The 13570-nt window shown below is 42.6% G+C and overlaps 1 protein-coding gene and 1 pseudogene across 3 annotated transcripts in view; one reads left to right on the top strand and one right to left on the bottom strand.

The window, feature by feature from the left end:
* The window catches only part of ZNF19 (zinc finger protein 19), a 132964-nt gene that overhangs the window by 84079 nt on the left and 35315 nt on the right, over positions 1–13570 (bottom strand). The gene's annotated exons all lie outside the window — the stretch shown is intronic.
* On the top strand, positions 5626–7851 carry LOC115856844 (soluble lamin-associated protein of 75 kDa-like; annotated as a pseudogene).

Here is a 13570-nt window from a genome sequence, read left to right as displayed (position 1 = left end):
GGCTGATCTAGGATGGCCTCACCGTGTTGATCTAGCTCTGTTTCATGTGTCTCTCATCCTCCAGCAGGTATGTTCTCATGGCACTGGCTTAGACACAAGAGGAAGAGCATGCTCTTGAGGAGTTTTAAGCTTTTGCTTTAAAATATCCCACTGGTTAAAGCAAGCTGCATGGCTGAGACCAGAATCAGAGTTATATGGCACAGGGCATGGATACAGAGATGGAAGAATGGGGGTTGACATTGCAATCTATCACAGGCTCTGAACACACACACCAGGGGCACCTAACTCAGCCTAGGGAGATGAGGAATGGTTTCTCCAAGAAGGTTATGTTGACTTGAGTAGAATTTTGAAAGAGAAGATGGAAGCTAGCTAGGGAATAAAGAAGATGCTTTAAACAGAGCAATCCACATGAGCTATTGTAAGTACTTCCACATTTTTGCCTCATAGATGCAGATACCCTTTGCCTGTTAACCTTTTCCCCCTTTCCCATTTGGAATTTAGATTTGAGTTCTACATGTGCAGCAAACTTCTTATGACTATAAGGCAATAAGTGTCAGGTTGAAGGTCTGCAGAAAGACGGCACTTAACACATCACTGAGCCACTGTTAAGAGCCCCAACTGACTATGCCCAGACTTCTTGTCATATGAGTCAGCACCAGAAACTCCTGTAAAATCCCCTGAAGAATTACCTTGTTCTTCAGTGTTCCACACTCCACCCCTTTCTTCCTTCAATCAAAACTCCCATTTGTTCAGTCAAGCTGACTCCAGATGCTTTGCATCATTTGCAGAAATGGTGACACTATTCATCTCCAGAATGACATTTCTAAATTTCTAGAATTTCAGGTGCCCTCGACAAGACAACACCCCTCCCCTGACCTCATCACTGTGAAGAGTAAAGATGGGCATACCTTGGACGCGCCTGGAAGGTCCTTCATACCTCCCTTTCCTCAGTATTCACAGTTTGGCCACCGTTATCTGCCTTCAGACCATCATTATCTGTTATCATTATTCCCTTTAGCCTGGTTTATGCTAGTCACACAAGGAGCCCCAGGATTCTAGATCATTCATTATCCCTTGCATTTCATCCCCAATGGTCCTGTACATTCTGTTTTCTAACCCCATTTCCTACCCTCTTCATCTCCTGAAACTCTCAGGAACTGGTTGTTGGGATCCACAAAATTCCTCTTTTCTCAAAATCTCTGAATTTTTCCTTCTTGCTCTAAAGGAGATCTGGGTCTCCTCTGAGGACAGTGATTCCTCTGCAGCCCTCTCAAGTGGTGGCTGTTTTTTCCCCACACCTTGCAGTGGAATAGGTATCCTCTTTGTCCTTTTTTTTTTTTTCTCTTTGTCCTTATTGCTGCTTCCAGACCATTCTGCTTCCCTCCTTCCCAAAAGTGTCCAGCTTTGATTCTGATGTTAACCAGACTATGCTACCCTCATTGCCATCATGTGGCCACTACCAGTCTCCAACCCTGCTCCCACATAACCTCAGTATCCTTATAGATGATGCTTTCAAAACACTAATTTCTAAAATCCCTGACTGCCTCTCCTCTAAAAAGTTTGTCCTCCATTGTAGCTCAGTTATTCCCTTTGTGTCCTTGTTTCACCTCTTATCTCACTTAGATTCTGTGGTTTGTTATTATAATCACTCCTTCGAATATAACCTTGGTTCCCTTTCCCCTCTCTCTCGCTTCACAGTACTTTTCTGACAGAACACAAGCCTTAATAAAATCTAACCTTCCACCTATGCATGCACAAGTGGGCAGCTGAACATGACTGGAAAATTCACATACCTCTGCTAACTGCTCTCTCTTTAAGTTTATGACCACTCACCTTAAAAAGGCCTTCAATGTCACTCATCAATTCTACTTACATTATCCTAGCACAGTCATTAACGCATTCTCACAGATGACCATTCCATACCTTCCCCTCTTTTCAAACTTTTCATAACTTCTTCCCCATCCTAAGATGACAACCTTGTCTCCTAGTTCACTGAGAAAATAAAAATAAGAAGAGAAAGTTCACAAGGTTCCCACCTCCCCGCATCCATGCTCATCTACTCTGCCTTCCCTCCTATCAATAATGATGAATGGTATGTGCTCCTAACTTGGACCAACTCCTCCACTTGTGTACACCTGATTCCATCACTCCAACCATTCTCCTCTCTCTCCTGGATCATTTCCCTCAGCAAATAAAGAAGCCATTATTTCTCTCATCTTCAAAAACAACAACAACTGTCTCTTGATCTCACTTCTCTTTCCAGCTACGGTCCCATTTCTCCTCCCCTTCAGACAATGAGAATTGGCTATTTTCCCATCTCCAAACCTTTCCTCCCATCAGATTTTCATGCTTATGACTCCACAGAATGTCCTCTTGTCAAGGTTATGAATGACATCCAAATTGCTATATCTAATGGTCAATATCTATCCTTAATCTTTCTGAAGGTTTAAACACAATTGATTACTCCTTTCTCCCTGGAACACTTTCTTCTCTTGGCACCACACGCACTTTGTTTTCCGCCTATCTTGCTGGGGACTCCTTGGTTTCTTTCGTCCTCTTCTCCAACTTCTCACTCTTCCTGAGTGCTTTTATCCAGCCCTGTGGCTCTCTATGTTGATGATTCTCAAATACACGTTTCAAGCCCAGACCTCTCCTTTGAATTCTATATATGTATGCATATACATATATCTAACTGCCCGATCAACATTCCCACTTGGTTGTCCAATAGGCATCTTGAACTTAACACATCCAAAACCAAATTCTTGATTTCTACACCAAAGTCTAATTCTTCCCATCTTTGAAAATGGCAACCATACACTTGAGTCAGCCTTGACTCCTCTCTTACCCTCATTGCCACATCTGATCCATCAGTGAATTATTTGACTCTACCTTTAAAATATATGTTTTAATAGATATTTTAGAATCCACTACCTCCACTGCTACTACCCTGATCCGAGACAATGGTCTCTTGCCTAGCCTCCTAGCTGACCTCCCAGCTTCTGCCCTTGACCCTCTTATGGGTTATTCCCCTCACTGTATCCCAAATGATCCCTTAGAATATGTCATTCCTAAACTTATAGCCTCCAGTAGCTTCCCATTTCACCCTACGTCAGAGTCAAACTCCAACTAATAAGGTCTACTGCATTCCTACACCGTTTGTCCCATCCTGCCTTTGCTTCCTTGCAACCTCCTCTCTCATGCTCTCCTTGCTAACTCACTCTGATCAGTCACACTGCTTTCCTTGTGATTCCTGGCTTAGCACCTCTGCACTTGCCTGTTCCTTTTGCCTAGAATGGTCTTTCCTCAGGTATTTTCCTCACCTCCTTTAGGTTCTCGCCAAAATGTTACTTTCCCTGACCCTTCTATTAAAAATTGGAAAACGGAGTTCCCTGGTGGTCCAGTGGTTAAGACTCCATGCTTCCAATGAAGGGGGCCTGGGTTTCATCCGCAGTCAGGGAACTAGATCCCACACACATGCCGCAACTAAGAGTCTGCATGCCACAATGAAGATCCTGTGTGCCACAACTAAAAAATGAATAAATAAATACATAAATTAAAAATTGGAACAACCCCAGCCCCGGTCACAATTTCTCCTTTCCTTACTTTTCTCCACAGCACTTGCCACAATCTGATATACCACACATTTATGTGTTTGTTCCCCACCCAACAGAATGCAAGCTCCACAGACACAGAGAATTTTGCCTGTTTTGTTCCCTGCTGTTCTCAGGGCCTAGAGTAGTGCCTGGAGTGTAAGAGACACCCAACAAGTATTTCTGGAATTTACTGCATGAAGGAGATTATGATGGAGAGTACAGAAACAACAGCACTTGAAAAAAATACTTAATGGCATGCCAAGTTTTCATCTTGCCTATACTGAGCTCCACTGCAGCACTTCCAGCAGAAAGGTGATAGGGATCAGATCTGTACAGCGAAAGATCACTCTAGCTGTAGGGTGGAGCAAAGACTGGAGGGGTGGGATTGGAGGTGGAGGGAATAGTTGAGGGGCTGTTGGCAGAGATTCAAGCAAGGAAAATTGAGAGTCTGAGCAAAGACAGTGGCTATGGACATAAAGGGAAAGGGAGCAAAGTTGACAGTTACTTACGGGTAGAACAGACAGACCTTGGTGATCAATGTGATACAAGGAATACAGAACAACAGAAGACACCCTTTTATTCTCCCCAGATTTCATCCCCAGCAACTCCTTGACTGGGCCATCATGGATCACCTGCAGCAGTCTCCACTGATTTTTGAAAGCCTGGAGGCAGAATCCTCAGATCACATCCTGTCCTGACTCCAGGTAAGGCATCATCCAACAATGTCAAGCTCCTGAACCACCAAGAACTTACAAGTTCTTGTAAGGAACTTCTTCTTGTAAGGAACAAGGAACTCCTGGCTCTATTTCCCATTTTCTCACTCACTCACTCTGACGTGTTAAGGAGACTTAAGCAAGCAAGAACCAACAAGAAACTTAAAACCGTGTTTACCTTTTACCTCCTACTGACCTACCTTAATTCAGCGTGTTCTCCCAGTGTTGACTGAAATAGATACTTCTAATACAGAGATAGGGGCTATCCTATTTCCAGGGGATCCCCACCCAGGTGTCCTCCCTCAGGGCCCAGCTCAAGGAAGCAAGTTCTACTGAAGGCCGTTGTCCATTTGATAATAGGATTTACAGCAACCAAGATTCCCTTCCCGGCATACTTCTTCAGAAGGTCTTGGCTCCCTAGGATGCTAAGGTCCAACTAACTGCTACCGTCTACAGATGCTTAGCCCAAACAGAAAGCTCCAGTCCTCCAGAATTCATTCTTTAAACCCAGCCGCTTAGCCAGTACCCTGGTTGGGACTGACACCAGGCTTTGGTAAGCCACACAGGGCTGGTGAACAATGGAGGGAGTGTAACGTCACTCAAGTTTCAGGCCCTAACATCCACACTGCAGGCTGAGGCATACTGAGTGAAATGAGGAGTGCTGGAGCCCCTACGTGAAAAGGAACGCAAGGAAAGCTGGACTGTGCTTTTAGTGTCACTGTGGACAGGAAAGACAGGTAGCCAAGTACAGCAGTTGAGAAACTCCGATCCTAGTACACAAGGAGTGATGGTCTGGGTGAAGGTAGCAGGAATACGTAGTGTAACCAGCATAGAAATCCTTCTTGGTCTCTTGAGAAAATCAGACTCTGGTTCAGGGGCTGACCAAGGATTTCTTCACCATTCAGATGGGTCCCCAGACTGTAAAGATCCAAGAGCAACTGATGGAGCTCAGAGCTCTGCTGTATAGTGGTCCCTGGGAGAAAGCTCTCTCCACAAAATCACAGTTTGGGAAGCACCTGAAGTGCGTGCAGACTTTTGTAAGGATTCTTAACTTGGGACCCCTTGAAATTGGATGATTTGCAAATGTGCGTTTTTCTAGAGAGAAGGTCTTTATCTTTCATCAGATTCTCTGAGACTCAAGAAGAAAGGGACTGGAGGAGCCGGGCGTCCCGGGCGAGGGGCAGGCGGCTGTACCGGCCCCGGTAGCCGCGAGCGGCGCAGGCCGGTCCCGGCCGGGGGTCGCCAGCGAGCCGCCGCCGGCTTCATTCATTCCCGCGGCTCCGCCTCCTTTCCCGGGCTCAGGAGGCGCGTCCGAGAGGATGGCATTCCCTGTGGATATGCTGGATAATTGCAGTCATGAGGAAATGGAAAATTCTGCTGAAGATTACATGTCAGATCTCAGGTGTGGGGACCCTGAAAATCCTGAATGTTCTTCTCTTCTCAATATTACGATTCCTATTAGCCTGTCAAATTAGCTTTGTACCTCTCTATGGTGGAGATCAGACCCAGAAAGTTCTTGCTCTTTCTGCACCCGAGGACTCACTCACAGCTGCGGCACTTTACCTTGCTGATCAGTGGTGGGCTATTGATGATACTGTGAAAACATCTGTCCCTTCTAGAGAGAGACTTAAGCAGGTGAGAACTCTTGGGGAGAGAGGCGTTCTGTACTGAATCGAATTATTTACAGAAAGCAGGAAATGGAGAGAAATGAGATCCCATTCCTGGGTCACAGCAGTACTGATTATGCTAAGATTCTGTGGAAGAAAGGAGAGGCCACTGGGTTTTATCCAGTTAAGCCTACAGGAAGCATATGTGCCTTGTTTCTTACCCAAAGCTACCAACTGCCAGTTCTTGATACAATGTTCATAAGAAAGAAATATAGAGGGAAAGACTTTGGGCTTCATATGCTGGAGGACTTGTTGATTCCTTCACAGAAGATGCACTTGGCTTGTGGTATCCACTGACCTCTCTTATGTACACAGCTTGCAACCAGTACTTTGAAAAATATCCAGGAGACCATGAACTGCTTTGGGAAGTTGAAGGTGTTGGACACTGGTACCAGAGAATACCAATCACCAGAGCATTACAAAGAGAAACATGTAAAATGACTGCAGTTTCTCAAAATGAAGCTAAAAGACCTGTGTCTGGAGAATATGGTCTTGCATCTGTTCCAAACTATGAAGCAGGAGCTGAAGACAGTTTGTCTAGTGAGATGCAGCTAACTATTGATTCTCTAAAAGATGCCTTTGCAAGCACTTCTGAAGGTCACGATAAAACACCTGTTTCCACTCGTACTCGAAGTAGTCATCTAAAGCAGCCAAAGATTGGAAAACGGTTTCAGGATTCTGAATTTAGTAGTTCTCGAGGGGAAGACGAAAAGACTCCCCAGACTTCACCTACAGCTTCAGTGAACAAATTGGAGTCTACTGCACAAATATCAGAGAGCTCAGAAAAATTCTTGGAAGAAGAACCCTAACAGACTGTGATTGAATCTGAAGATGAAAGTAGTGATACAAATGTTTGACCAGCACCAGAAACCCAGCCAGGCCTGGAAAAGCAAGAAGGTGAAAAGGAATCTGAATTAGAGCCTATGAATGGTGAGATAATGGTTGATACTCTTAAGACTTCACCTATAACAGAAGAGGAGGACTCCACTAGTGAAGTTTTAGGTGAAGAATTAAAATTGCAGTTTTGGGGCTTCCCTGGTGGTGCAGTGGTTGAGAGTCCGCCTGCCGATGCAGGGGACACGGGTTCGTGTCCCGGTCCGGGAAGATCCCACATGCCGCGGAGAGGCTGGGCCCGTGAGTCATGGCCGCTGAGCCTGCGCGTCTGGAGCCTGTGCCCCTCAATGGGAGAGGCCACAACAGTGAGAGGCCCGTGTACCGCAAAAAAAAAAATAATAAAAATAAAAAATAAAATATAATAAAATTGCAGTCTTTTAATGCCAGTGAAGACTCTACGAATCTTGTTCCACTGGTGGTAGAATCTTCAAAATCTCCTGAGGCTGTTGCACAGGATAAGACTTCACATGTAACTGACTCAGAAATGTTGCTAAATGAAGGCCCATCTGATGACAAGGGGCACACTGAAGAGTGGCTGCCTCTAGTTTCAAGAAAGAAAGCACATTTTGGGAGTTCAGACAATGTGGCTACTATCCCAAATGAAGAATGGTTTTCCAAACTCCGTGATAACTGAATTTTCTGAAAATGTATCACCCAACACTACTGCCTCATTGGAAGACCAGGGTGAGGAGGGGGTAGCCGAGCCTCAGGAAACATCTCCAGCTCTTCCTCAGAGCTCTTTAATAGAGGTTGAACTTGAAGATGTGCCATTTGCACAGAATGCAGGACAGAAGAGCCAGTCAGAGGAGCAGTCTGAAGCATCTTCTGAGCAACTAGATCAGTTGACACAATCAACAGAGAAGACTGTGGATAAGCAGCTCAGAGGAGATAGAAGTGGAAGTGCCTGTGGTCGACAGGCGGAATTTAAGAAGAAAGGCCAAAGGGCACAAAGGACCTGCAAAGAAGAAAGCCAAGCTGACCTGAATGAGGAAGAAATGCGGATAACATAATTGTTGTTTTTAAAATATGGCAGTGAATAAATAGCATGGGGCACAGGACAAAAACTCCAAATTTTCAATTTGAACTTATTTATGATGCTGCTTTTCCCTCCCCTGTAGGACCTAGGATACACCGTTCTTTTTAATTTTTCAGGCTATTTTGTGTAAATACAATTTTTTTCATTATTAACCATGTTTCGATTTTGGGAAACCAGATCATACTATATTTTCTTTAGCAGTTGGGGATATCTGACCATTAATATTTCAGAAAATATAAATTAAAAAATGTGAAAGTAGTAGGGTTTCCATCAATTGTAAGGATCACAGAAATCTTTTATACTAAGGGTTTTAATAGTAATCTCGGTGAAGGTTCTAGAAGTTTTATCTTAAATTTCAAAACTAATCACCATTTTTTAAAATGTAGGCATACTTAAACAAAAATGTCAGTAAATTAGGATAAATGCAACTTCAACTAAATGAGAGCACAAATTTGGAAATTTATGGTCAAAGGTTTATGAAGGTGGTATTTGGGCCTCTTAGTTCTTAGTTGTAGGTGCAATTTCTTCCTTTGACTTCAATGTCTGTGGAAAGGCACAAACAAAATCTGTTTCCAGTTCACTCTTGATAACATCTGATATTAATAGTACTGCTAGGGATTTAACTCTGGCCTGTAGGCACTCGTATAATTATTTAAAATTTCATTTGAATCTGGGGACTGTACTTTTGTCCTCACCTAGTTAACATGTATACTTTAGAAGTGTGAGAACCCTTCCTAAGGCTTCTCCTTAATCCTGCCACTGCCTTTATTCTAGAATCTTCGTTATATTCCCCTCACTTTCATCCACTTCCCTAACTCATGGAGTGATTCCTGTCAAAAGATCTTTTTGCCTGCCTGTCAGCTTATGCCCTTGGCTTCCATTTTTGGTAGGTTTGGAACTGCGTCCCACAATCTTAGACCTAGAGGGCAGGAATAAGCTGCCCTAGGAGCCATAGTTACAAGAGCTTAAATCAGATTGGAGGCTTCATTTGTCCCTTTTGGCTTGCTCGCTCTTGATTTGCTCTGTGCGGACAGGTTACAATCTAGCCTGCGTGTACATTGTGGTTGCCTTTGCCTGCGCAACACAAAGGCCTTTGCCTGGGTAAACTAAAAACAAAAAACATCCTCAATTGTTTATTTTCGTAAAATAATTTATTTAAAAATGAACAAAATGGTTATTCTTAGAATCCAAAGAGAATCTTAAAACAATCCTACTCTTTGGAAGTATTATGTGTACTCAAATTTTCATGTAAGTTTGGGAATGCTTTGAGGCCATTTAGATTGTTTTTGTTTTGTTTTTTTGCGGTACGCGGGCCTCTCACTGTTGTAGCCTCTCCCGTTGCGGAGCACAGGCTCCGGACGCGCAGGCTCAGCGGCCATGGCTCACGGGCCCAGCCGCTCCGCGGCATGTGGGATCTTCCCGGACCCGGGCACGAACCCGCGTCCCCTGCATCAGTAGGCGGACTCTCAACCACTGCACCACCAGGGAAGCCCTAGATTGTTTTTAAAACTGCTTGGTCCTTACATGAAAAAAAATGTGTTATGACTTTGTGTCATTATTTGAGGTGCTAAGGATTGATGTTGAAGGTTTATTCAGTCTACAGTCAGGTGATACTAAATTTTATTTTGGGATGTTGGCATTTTAGGAAGATTTAAAGTTGAGATAAAAATCTTTAGCAGACAGGGCTTCCCTGGTGGCGCAGTGGTTGGGGGTCTGCCTGCCGATGCAGGGGACGCGGGTTTGTGCCCCGGTCCGGGAGGATCCCGCATGTCGCGGAGCGTCTGGGCCCGTGGGCCATGGCCGCTGGGCCTGCGCGTCTGGAGCCTGTGCTCCGCGGCGGGAGAGGCCGCAGCGGTGAGGGGCCCGCGTACCGCAAAAAAAAAAAAAAAAAAAAAGGTGTAGTTTAAGACTGAGCTCACTGACAACTCTTGATGTGTGAATATAGTTGCTGAGGTTTACAAAAAAAGAAATGTGCAGTTATTCATATATGACCACTAAGGACTCGCAGTATAAATTTACACTTGTTAAACTTGTTTGCTTTAAACAGTAGGTGCATTTTAAGCAGTTTCAAAACTTTCTGTTCAGCACACAATTTTTGTCCATATTATCTCTGACAGAAAATGTTATTTTGGACTCTCAACCACTGCGCCACCAGGGAAGCCCCCTGAAACAGATTTTAATGTAAATAAAGAATTTATACTAACATTACTCATCTGTGTAACAGTATTTTAGAAATTTCTGCCTTGTATGTCCACTAGTAGCAATACTGTGTTTGGAGTGTTAACCTAGTCTTTCATGGGTGTGATTAGTTACAAATGTTTATGCTTCTGTTTGCATACTTAGTATCAAGCTTGATTTGTACAAGATAGTTTAACTTGCTTATTTTTGGTTGTGAAAAATAAGCAAACCTCAGTTCTGTATCCAGTGCTTACCTTCAGTCCATTTTTTTTTCTTTCACCCTCCAAAACTTGTCATTCATACATTCCCCATTTCTATTAGCGGCAAAATCATTTGTTAAAATCTAATTGTAAGGAAGGTTCTGCTTCTGTTATCCTGAAGTAATTGTATCTTACTGGATAGTAATTCCCAAGGAACTAGCCTTTCTTTTCCTTAGTGTCTGTGTGTTCTAAAACTTCTAAGTCTACAATTTAGAAAAGATGTTACATTATTCAGAATAGCGAGACTTACTCAAGTACTTACGATTGTTTTCTTGGTAGTTTCTTTTTTCTAATTTTTTTTTTAATTTTTAACAGTAGTAATTAAACCTGTATTTTGTGATTGTTTCCTGGTCTGTGTTTTGAAATTCCTTCCCTTTTCCCTAATATCGTTGGTGAAGATGTGTTTAGATACTGAATTTGTTTAGACACTGATTTTGTTTAAGGCACAATTAATCACATTGTTTGTATTTTCAAGACAGACTTAAAAAAATAAACAGAATTGAAAGCAAAAACAAAAAAAAGGACTGGATCTGTACAAACTTATCTGCACTTTCCAAAATGGTAGCATTAGCCACATTTCAAGTGTCCAATGTCCACAAGTGGTAGTTGCCACTGTATTTGTGCAAAAACATTCCTCACCACAGAAAGTTCTATTGGACAGTGCTGCCTTAAAGAAATGGTCCATGGTCATGTAGGAAGGTAACATTACCTGATGAGTAAGCCTGGGCTTTCAACAGACCTGGGGTTGAGTCCAGATTTTGCCACTATAAACCATGTAACTGTGGATACATTATTTAACTTCTCCAAACCTCTATTCCATCATTTGGAAATTATGAAATTTACCTTCTAAGGCCATGGCAAAGACAATGTGATAACCCAAATAAGTGTGAAGTATAGTACCTGGTTTGTCGCAAGCTCTGAAGGAGCAGTAGCTACAATGATCTTCTTTCATAACCTTCACGCTCCATAATTCCTTTTTGGAAGTGCCCTCTGTTTTGGATACCCTGAGTTTTCGACTAATTACCTATTTCTTTTTTTTTTTTTTGGCTGTGCCACACAGCATAGGGGATCTTAGTTCCCCAACCAGGGATTGAACCCACACCCCCTGCATTGGTAGTGTGAAGTCTTAACCACTGGACTGCCAGGGAAGTCCCATGAATACCTATTTCTTAACGACTGCTTCCAGCCAGCCTTTCCAGGAGTTCTTCCTAACTGACTCATGAATCACAAATTAAAGAGGCTAAGATCTGTGGTATTACACGAAGGAAGGAGGTGTGATGGCTACTTGCACTGAGCACTGTGGGAGGTGCTTCATTAATCATTAAGAACATTGTGTTTGGGACTTCCCTGGTAGCACAGTGGTTAAGAATCTGCCTGCCAATGCAGGGGACAAGGGTTTGATCCCTGGTCCAGGAAGATTCCACATGCCGTGGAGCAACTAAGCCCGTGCACCACAACTACTGAGACTGTGCTCTAGAGCCTGCGAGCCACAACTACTGAAGCCCGCGTGCCACAACTACTGAAGTCTGTGCGCCTAGAGCCCGTGCACCGCAACAAAGAGTAGCCCCCCTCTCGCCGCAACTAGAGAAAGCCCACACACAGCAACAAAGACCCAACACAACCAAAAAAAAAAAAAAATCACTGTATTTGTCACAGAATTATATGCAAATGCAATAAGGAAAAATTGGAAACAATCTAAACATCTGTCAATAGAATCCTGGAATACTGGCATATGATAAATCCATTCAAAGTAATGTCTCCCATAAATATGTGTTGAGATGGGTAAATGCTCACAATATAATGTGAGTGAAAAAAGCAGATCTAACCCCCACGACCCAGCCTCTATTAGAGACACATGTATAAACGTGTGCCAGGAGACATGTCAAGAATATTCAGTCATAGTTCCAAACTATGAACAACTCAAATGTCCATTAACATGAGCATGGACAAATTGTGGCATATTTATACATGGAATATTACACAGTAATAAAAAAAAAGCCATAACTGTATGTAACAATGTGATGAAACTTACAAGGATAAAATGAAATGAAAAAAGCAAATCTCAAAAGAATACATGTGCTATAATTCTACCTAGAAAGAGGTCAATTTGGGGAAAATTCAATTGTACTGCTTAAGGTGATAAACTATATGGAAGAATAAGGAGCTGCTTACCTTGGAAGTGGTCACCTCTGAATGATGAGGGAAGGGGGAGGACGTGAGAGTGAAGAGATACTGAGGCAGCTTTGGCAATGTTCTGTTTTTTGGGTGTTTTATTTTGGAGTGGTAGTTCCTTTATATCATTTGTTAAATTGTACCTTTATACCTTAATTTTAATTTCATAATTTAAAATGTTTTAAAGACTAAGGAAAAATAAATACAAAACTATATTTTCAGTGTGATCCCAATTATTCAGATTTCTGCAGGCTTGGGAAAAACGATCAATGGTTCTCTTCTCTCGGCAGCAAAATGTAAAGAGATTTGTGTTGTCTTCTTTATACATTTTGTATTTTTCAAATTTTTTATAATTAACAAGTATTACTTTTATAGTAAGAATAAAAGCAGAACTACCAACGGCCCAGTTTTGCTCTTCAATTTACGTCTCTGCAATGGAGTCACCTCGAGGAAGAGAAATTTCTCTTCCACCTGCTAGAGAGAAACAGGAAGGGAGAGAAGGCCACACGACTGAAATCAATACAAGGCACCACCACAGGTGGTGCTTATGGTGCTTATGATAAGGCCTTAGGGGGCTCAGCTGATTGAAACCAACAAATATACTGCCTAGATTATCCCAGGACTCACACAACTCTGCCTGTTCTCTCTTTCAAGGCCTTGGAAAATAAGCCAACAGCCGAGAAAGAAAAAAAGAGGTGTTATTATGATTCTATAATAACTACCACTTTTAAACTCATTATTGTCATAATATTGTGTTAGGGGTGTTATATGCATGAATCCAATCCTAACATTCACAAGAATTCCATTAGGTGAACATATATTTTACACTGATACTTTACACCTTATTTTACAGTGATATTCTAGGGCTCAGAGAGGTGGAATGACTTGCCCAGACGTCTGACTCCAAAATCAGTCGCTTTTACACTCCACCACAATTTACCTTTATTCCTGTACATGTTGTAAAAAGAGCTTCCTCATCTTGTTTTTCCTTCCTCATAGCCAAGATGAGCCAAGCGAAATGTTGGTTCTATCTTCCCCAGGGAGTGGCAGTCCATTT

Source organism: Globicephala melas, chromosome 19, assembly GCF_963455315.2.
Source record: "Globicephala melas chromosome 19, mGloMel1.2, whole genome shotgun sequence".
In the NCBI taxonomy this organism is placed as follows: Eukaryota; Metazoa; Chordata; class Mammalia; order Artiodactyla; family Delphinidae; genus Globicephala; species Globicephala melas.
The sequence above is the reverse complement of the archived record's forward strand: the minus strand, read 5'-3'. Positions and strand labels throughout refer to the sequence as shown.